Below are 8810 nucleotides of genomic sequence, written 5' to 3'. Positions count from 1 at the left end.
GAACCCTTTGTGTCACTCTGGCAAGATGTTCTGCTCCTGAATCAGCTGGGTGGGTCTTGCCTCTAGCCTCTTTGCAGGGAGTTCTGCTGAAGGGTTCTGCGTCGGGCCTGCACCCTGGGTTGAATGAGGATCCGCAGCCCCAGGACTGTGCTCTGAGTCTATTCAGGATCCCGAGGCCCTGGATCGTCTCACTCACTCCCCGGGCCTGTGCTCTGGGTCTGTTCAGGATCCCACCTGTGCTCTGGATCTATTCAGGATCCCACAGCCCTTAGTTGTCTCACCTACTCTCCAGGTCTGCGCTCTGAGTCTATTCAGGATCCCGCGACCCTCGGTGGTCACACTCACTCACCGGGCCTGCGCTCCCCGGTTGTCTCTCTCACTCGCCAGGCCTGTGCTCTGGGTCTATTCAGGACCCCGCGGCCCTCAGTTGTCTCACTCACTCACCGGGCCTGCGCTCTGGGTCTATTCCGAAACTGCTGGCTTTAAGGGAAGCTTTGTTGTCAAATCTGAGGGATTCTGGTAGTTTTCAGCCCCTCTGCTGTATTTGTTGTTATTGGCTATATAACACTTCATGAAAGATATCCCCTTAATACTAGGGATACCATGTTCTCTGATTTTCTTTTTACCTTCTCAAACCTTTGGACAGCTTCCCTCTAAACCTCCTCTATGGGTCATCTCTTAAATGGCAGAATTTTGTGGATCCTTTCCTAGATCACCTTCTCTTTGGTATCATGGACAGGCTATTCTGACTTCATTCACCAGTTTTAGGATAGTAATTTTCCACATATATTTCTAGCTCATTTATCTACAGGAACATGGACCTGTACATCCAGCCAATTTCTTGATTTCACTGTTTCCTCAAATGTACCATAAGTGCCTGGCACTACTTCCCTTGTTCAAAGTGAAAACAACCATCTTTTGCTCTTACTGTTTGGGGCTGATATAGCAGAATACTTGAGATTGGGTAATTTGTAAAGATTGGAGGATTGTTGCCTCGCAGTTCTGAAGGCTGGGAAGTCTAAGGTAGAAGCACTGGTATCTGGTCTGTTGAGAGCCTTCTTGCAGCATTCTAATATCATGGAAGATTGGAGGGCGAGACAGAACCCACTTTTGAAAGCCATATGACATTTTATAGTGGCATTGATATTGGCATGGGGCCAGCATCTTCATGACCAAAACTTACCATTAGCCCCTACTTCCCAACACTTATGCATCAGGGATTAAATCTTCCATACATAAGGCCAGCAAAATAGCTCAGTGGACTAAAGCACCTTCTTAGGCAAGCTTAGATAAGGGCAGGGACCAAGGTTCAATCCTTGGCACCACATTCCATGCAGCCTTGCCCCCAGGGAGGGCTGAGCTGACCACAGAGTCTGGGCATAGTGGCATAAGGCTATAATCCCAGTGCTGGGTGTTGGAGGCCATTAACCGGTATCCATTCTATTCCCCTGCTGAGTCAAGTTTATGGCCCTTCTCACCTTGCCCATTCCCTGTGAATCAGGTGCTATGCCCTAGGGTTGCACCCTCCCCATTGCCTAGATACCTGCTGACCCCAAGAGCAGAGACTTCCTCATTCCATCACCCCTTATGTATACCCAGAACCTTCCCTAAATAAATGAGGCTTGATCAGAATCTTTGTCTTGCCTCCATTTCTCGCGTCTCCTGTCCTTTGTCCCCTCTTCAATTCCCCGCTCTTCCCCCAGGTGACCTTCGTTGACTGACCCGCTGGTTCGGGACACTGGGGAGGCTGAAAACAGGAGGATCACTATGAGTCCAAGTTGCTTAGTGAAACCCTGTAACAACCAAATATATTAAAAAGAAAAAAAAACCTTCCATAAATGAATTTTAGGGAATATATACAAACCATAGATAGCACTGTCATGATCAACCTTTATTCCCATACCCTACAGGGAACTTGAGTCATTATTTATGCAGTTGACAAAGCCAGAAATCTGGAAGTCAAGTGGATTCTTTTCCCACCCATGGGCTCTATGTCTAATTAAATTCTTCCTTTGGTCCATTCTCTTTTTCAGTACTGGATATTGAACATAGGGCCTTTGCACTGAGCTGCAGCCCCAGCCCTTTTTATTTTGAGACATAGTCTCATTAAGTTGCTAAGTTGCCCAGACTGGAATCAAATTTGTGATACTTCTGTCTCAGTGCTCCCAAGTGCTGGAATTATAGGCATGCACTACCACACCTGGATCTGTCTTTTTAATATTTCTAAAAGTCATTGTAAGGGGTTGGGGAGATGGCTCAGTGGAATAAGTGCTTGCCTGGCAAGTGCAAGGACCTGAGTTCAATCCCTGGTTCCGCAAAAAAAATAAATAAATAAATAAAAGTCATTGCATTCTATTTCCTCTGCTACAATTTTCACTTGGGCTATTACACAATCTGCTCTTTTTATTTCTGTCTTATCCTTTCTAGTGCCTTTTTTACCCCATAGTCTGAGTGATATTTCTAAATATAATCTTTGTAAAGCTAATATCCTATGTAAAGTACTTGTTCGATCCCTGGCGTGCCATGCTGGCCCTGCCCCTGGGGCAAGCTGAGATGGTGATTGAGACTGGGCATGGTGGCATGTGTCTGTAATCCCAGCACTTGGGAGGCTGAAAACAGGAGGATCACTATGAGTCTGATCTATGTAGTAAGACCTGAACACCCTGTAGGCCCTGTGCCAAGAACATTAAAAAATAAAATAAAGTACTTTATTTTCTACTGTCCTCAAAAATATGCAAATCAATTAGTAAGAGCTAAATCTTGGAAGTGGCCTGTATGTTCATAATAGATGAATGGATTAAAAAGTGTGATATTTATACACAATAGAGCACTATTCTGCCACAAAAAAACCTATGTCATTTGTAGGAAAATGGATGCAACTTGAGACCATAATATTGAGTGGAATAAATCAGACACACAAGCTTAAATATCACATGGTTTCTCTTATAATAAGAAACCCAAATATAAATAAAGATGAAAATAAAAGATAATAGGAAGTAGGGAGGTAGCTCTTCCTCAAGTGGGAAGATTAACAGGAGGGAGGGAAAAAGGAAGGAAAGAAAGCAGATGAAAAAAATAATTAAGATGTTTTATGTACATGTGCCAACTCCACATAAGGATTGCAAGCATTATATACTGCAAACATATACTGATAAAAGATTCAAAAAGAGTAAGGCTGAGCATAACACCTAAAAATGTATATATGCTTTGTTCTTGTTTAGAAGGCCTTTCATTGATCTGATTCCAATATTTTTTTACTGATATTATTTGTTTCTACTCTTCTTCCTTAACCTTCCTTAACCTTCATTCTTTTCTTTATTCTTCTATTTTCCCATGTAATTTCCCATTCATATACTTAACTACTATTTGTTCCCTGAACTCACCGAACTCTTTGCTTTAGACTTTACACATGTTTTCTTTCTGATTAAACTCTTTTTTCCTTGTCTCTTCTTCTGGCTGACTTCTAATGTTGTTCATAAATAACCTTACATGTCAAAACAACTCTACTAGGTTTGGTGGTAGTAGTGGTGGTATTTGTTCATTAGTTGTGACATTTGTTCCTCTGCAATATAAGATGTCCATACTAGGGTGGACTGTGGTAAGGAGAAAATGGGATTCTCTGTACTCTCTTTCAAACTTTATTAAAAACCTTAAACCATTCAAAGTCTTCATGAACTTTCCTCTTCTGGCTTTGCTGTTGCTTCTGTATGTTTATAAGACCTGTGCCTACTCTTTTCCAAATGTCAAAGAACTTCATATGATATCCTGCCACTGTCTATGTGTCTGTCTCTGAAGGGTAGGACTCATGTTTTCTCACTTTCATATTCCAAGAGCTAGAATAGTGCCTAGAATATGAGAACTATGCAGTGTCTCTTAAGTAAATGCTTAATGTTAAATAAATTGTTTTGGGAGCCAGTACCAAAGCTTCTGTTGTACAGTAACCTAAAATTGTAGGGTGGGGACCCTTAAAAATCTCACATTATAGTTGACTTGAAGGTTTGCTTGTCACCATGACAGACTTGGCAGTGTGGATATGCTTGAGCATCATTAGCATCTTTACACACTACTTATATCTGTGGCACAATAGCTCACCCAGTACAGCCTTATTACACTTGTTCCTCTTCAGGTTATGAGCTCCAGGCTAGCAGAGCTGGGTGAGCCTCAACAGACTGCTGGCACTTCCGAGGAGGGTGTGGACTGTGTGTTCAATGTACAAAAGCCAACTAGGGCAGAGGGCAAAACAACCGGTTGGAAGAAGAATGACACCACAGGGAGATGAGTCTCCAATGTGGCAATTTCATTCCAAACTCTAATTAATGAGCAGTATGACCTTGGTCAAATGTCTACCCTTTGTAGGCTCCAGAGTCCATGTTTTTAAGATGAGAGTTTGGATTGGCTGGCCTCTAAAGTTCCTTCCAGGTTTGATGCTTTCTGATCAACTGTGGACTGGACATCAGAGAAAGGTACCAGGTAAGTGTATATTAGGAGCATGTGGCAACTGAACCATTGGTTCTAGGTCAGTGGAAGTCTTCAGCAAAAAGAAACCAGTCTGGGACAAAGATTTGTTCAGGTCTTCCTGTGATTTGAGAGAGCTGTGTGGCACAATAGCTCACCCTAGCTTTTGAGGATCTAATTCAACTCTATCAGAAGGAAGTATTTTATTTATTTATTTATTTATTTATTTATTTATTTATTGGAATTACTTTAAAGGACTGGAGGATTCAAGGTTGATAGCAGAGCAGTAGTAATTTTTACTTAGTAAAATGACCATATTTGGGGAAATTTTTGTTTATTGAGAGTTTTGATCATTTGGTTTGCACTGAAATTATCCAGTTAAGTATTATAGATGATATAGAGTATCATCTGGAACCTGGCTGGGGCAGATGTAGTGTTAGTGAACAGTACTATTAAATTCAAAAATTGAAATTATTTAAAATTTATTTTGAATTATTAATTATTAAACCATAGAGATTTAGGATTGCATTAGATGCTATTTTAAAAATCTTGTTTATTTCTGTCTTACCTGGTTGCTAGTGGCTTTTGTCCTATATAAAAGATTCCTTGAGAACCTTAAGGTAAAAAATTTATTTGTCTGATAGAACACCAGCCATTCCTAATTAAAAAGATATAGTATCTGGTAAAGAATTTAGGGTAACAAAAAATAGGGACCGGGGAGGTGGCTCAGTGGAATAAGCACTTCCCTGGCAAGTGCAAGGGCCTGAGTTCAATCCCCGGTTCTGCCAGAAAAAAATAAAAAGATTTAAAGAAAAAAATATTGTTTAAAACTCTATGAAGATTCTCTCTGTTCACTGGTATCAGAACTTCTGAGAGGTAGGTGGAAATGTTCATTATTAGAAAAGAATTAAAAATATGTAGGTGTAAATTGTGCCCAGGAACATGGGTTCCTGGCTCAGTGTGACTCCTTTCAAATCTGGTCCTTCTTCTGTGTTTTTGTTTGTTTGTTTGTTTGTTTGTTTGTTTTTTCCAGAACTGGGGATTGAACTCAGGCCCTTGCGCTTACCAGGCAAACGCTTATTCCTTCTTCTGTTTTACCAAGTTCTTTCTCAAGGTTATGCATTGATTCACTCAGGTTCAGAGAAGGTACTCACCAAAGGTTTTTATGTAGATCTTAGTGAACAAGGAAGCAACCCACTGTTAGTGTGCATGTGTGTCTGTTTTGGAGGACCAGTATTAAGGTAGCTAAGTGCAAAGGCCACCTCCCCCAGATAAGGGAACCAGCCCAAACCAGGTAGAATTAAAGAAAATGGGCTAAGCTTGAAGCCCTCGGCAAAAGGATAAAAAACCATAAAAACAGTAACAGCATTACTTAGCATTTAATCTGTGCCAAAAATAGCTCTTAGTCATTGAAGGTATTTCTCACTTCAACTCTCTGAAGCAAGCTTCATTTTTCCAATTTCCAAATGGAAAACTCTGTATAGAGAGGTTAAATATTCACCCAAGGATAATCAGGTTGTAAGCTGTAGATCTGGGATCTACAGTGGTTCAGCTGCAGAGTTTTGCTATTAATCACAATGTCTTGGTGTACTTATAACCTTTCAAGGTTGTGTTTGACTCCTATTCTGTGTCTCTAGCACCCAGCCTGAGGCTGGGAAGATAATGAATTTGTATTGTTCAATGTTCGCAAACAGAGTGGAACCTAGCAGATGCCACATGTGCTCAAATCTAGTACCTAGACTCTGGGTGAGATTCTGTTTCAGCTCAGTACAGTTCTCAGGAAATAGAATTGTAGCCAGTCCCTGGAGGCTGATAGCAGAATCTAGTCAAAATAGTTGATGGAGGCTCATAAGGAAGATTCCTCTTCCCTATGCTGAAAAGTGACCCAGACACAAAGAGCTGACAGAGGTGCTGGACAAGGATCACTGAGAATATAGAATTAAATTGTGCCTATTCTGTACCTGGTAGGAACCCCACACTTATATGTGAGGGCTGTCTAGCTGAGAGTATTCTAGAAATTACCTTAGGACATTTGTCATGTTTTGCAAAGGCAGACAAGACTCATTATGAATTCTATTATCATTCTCAGTGAAATGTCAAATATTCCCAATAACTAAATGCAGAAGGTGGTTTGAATAAACTTCATACTCCTGAATGAACTTTCTGGAGCAAAAATGTAAGACTGGGTAGACAGAAGTTGCAAAACAGTTCTACAATTAAATGACTAGAGAGAATGTTGAATGAGAGAAGGGGGAAAGAAAGAATCATGCCTTTATATTCCTAAACACTAGGCCCTCTTATCCTAGTAGAAGAGGGCATTTATTTTGTTAGCAATGGAAATATCTTTTGGGTCAGGTCTCTTGAGCAGTGAAGAAATTTGAGTTGGCTAAGAATTTATTTGTTGATGAAGGTGATGTCACATTTGCCAGGATGGTCTAGAATATGCTTGTTGTACAGATGACCTTATTTATATTGCTTTTTTTCTCCAAAATATCCTGGTTTGGATGGTACACTTTTAGTCATGCTGCCTGTGAACTAAAAAACTACTGTATTTTTCTGATGAGCCTGAGTTCTAAAATTTAAAGCTAAAGAGATGGGAGAGGAGTATAAACCATCTTTGTTAGCCTTTTCCTTTGTTACTACCATGCCATCATATATGCATATGAATGAGACTTTCCTTTTCTGTCGCAGTTTAGCTAGAAAAGTAGAAAACTAAAATTTATTTGAAAGCTAATAAAACAGATACAGGGTACAAATTCATTAAATTCTTGCCACAAGTCAACTCTACTGGCTCAGTTGGGTGTTTTCAGTCCTTGGGTCTTTTAACTGTCCTCCACCTGGAGTTTTAGGGCAGACAGCAGTAGAGAGTCTGGAACAGAGTATCCATGTGCAACAACAAATCTGAGGACTCTTGAACCCTCACCTGTCCTGTGGGACTGTGAGACCTCAAGGTACTAGACCAAAAAGTATTCTCTCCTGATTCCTGGGAGCAGAGAGGACAGTTATTTTTTCATATGGAGCTACCACTTTGAAGCATAAGAAATAGTGAATGTAGAAATTATCAGAAGCTTACAAAAGAATCAGGGAGAAGGAATGAAATTGGTCTTCATGAAGTTTAATTGAGCAATGACCTCCTTATTAACAGTAATTAGTTCAGTGTATGCGGCCTCATTTAAAGGTGGAAGATAACAAGGATTCCAGGAAAAAGTGCTTCTCTGTGTTATGGTTCCTTTTTTCCTCTTTATCTTCTCATTAGTTTGTTTACCTGTGGTAGTGCTGTGCTGCTATTTCTAAATTCATCTGCCATTGTGTGCTACTTTCATTGTGTATTTGTTTCAGGAGCATTGTTTTGGATAGCTTGAATCATTTCAATGTTTTTTTCCTTTGGACACAGATGGAGATGAGGAGAATTATTAATAGGTAATTCTTTAGCATTATGCCTGTCATAGATATAGAAGAGGATTTCAGGGTCAGGAGTTTATAGTAAAAAATTAAAAGAGATGTAAAGATGATGAGGCACCCATTGTTTACATTTTGATGTTAGATGTGTTCATTGCTTCGAAGATCTAGAAGTGTGTAATAAAACCACACTAGATTTTGAGTCTGTATTCCCGACATAAAACAGTTAAAGATCACTTAATAAATTAATGAAAGATAGCCAGAGTATGTTTCTTCAAGGAAAGTTCCTCTGAATAGTTTGCTGTTTCAGGAAGACACATGTTATGACTTTTATGAATCAGTTTTAAAAGGAACCAGATAAACTTGTGGCCTGTGACAACATCTATAGCTATTGGAGTCTAGACAGAGTAGTCCATTCTCATGTTTCATTTCATTTAACAAGGCCACAGGAATGGGCTGGGAATGTCTTCCCCACAGGGGCCTTGCTGGTATTTAGTTTCCCCTGATAAATCACCTCATTCTCTATGTCAAACCATGTGCAAAATTTGGAATAAATTCTGGGTCTGTGCAGAGACATACTGATAATTTAAAAAACTTGACATGACTTTCATATGCAGACTGTAGAAGGTATGCAAAACTCTCTGTGGGCTAGAAACCAATTCTGAAGACTGCCATGATTTTGTTTTCTTTCATAAATCATTCCTGGGAACTGACACCAGAAATAACAACTTATAATTTTTCTTTTCTTTCTTTCTTGCTTGCTTTCCTTTTCTTCTCTCTCTCCCTCTCTCCCCCTCCCTTCCTCCTTCCCTCCTTCCCTGCTTCCTTCCTTCCTACCTTCCTGCCTTCCTTCTTTTACTGCTATTTTCTTTTTTCATTCTTTTTGTACAACTGGGGATTAAAACCCTGGACCTTTGCACTGAAGCTATATCCCCATATCTTTTTTTTTTTTTTTT

General features: G+C 40.0%; 1 protein-coding gene across 1 annotated transcript in view; it reads left to right on the top strand.

Annotated features, from left to right (window-relative positions):
* Positions 1 to 4350: 4350 nt before the first annotated feature.
* Frmpd1 (FERM and PDZ domain containing 1) overlaps positions 4351 to 8810 on the top strand; it is a 196613-nt gene continuing 192153 nt past the window's right edge. Inside the window, exon 1 of the mRNA XM_004631830.2 lies at positions 4351 to 4470. The gene's annotated coding sequence lies outside the window, so the exon portion shown is untranslated. The remainder of the gene's footprint in view (positions 4471 to 8810) is intronic.

The sequence above is a fragment of the Octodon degus genome, unplaced genomic scaffold, assembly GCF_000260255.1.
Source record: "Octodon degus isolate 3935 unplaced genomic scaffold, OctDeg1.0 scaffold00045, whole genome shotgun sequence".
NCBI classification, from domain to species: Eukaryota; Metazoa; Chordata; class Mammalia; order Rodentia; family Octodontidae; genus Octodon; species Octodon degus.
Note: the sequence above shows the minus strand (reverse complement) of the source record. Positions and strands in the feature narration are given on the sequence as shown.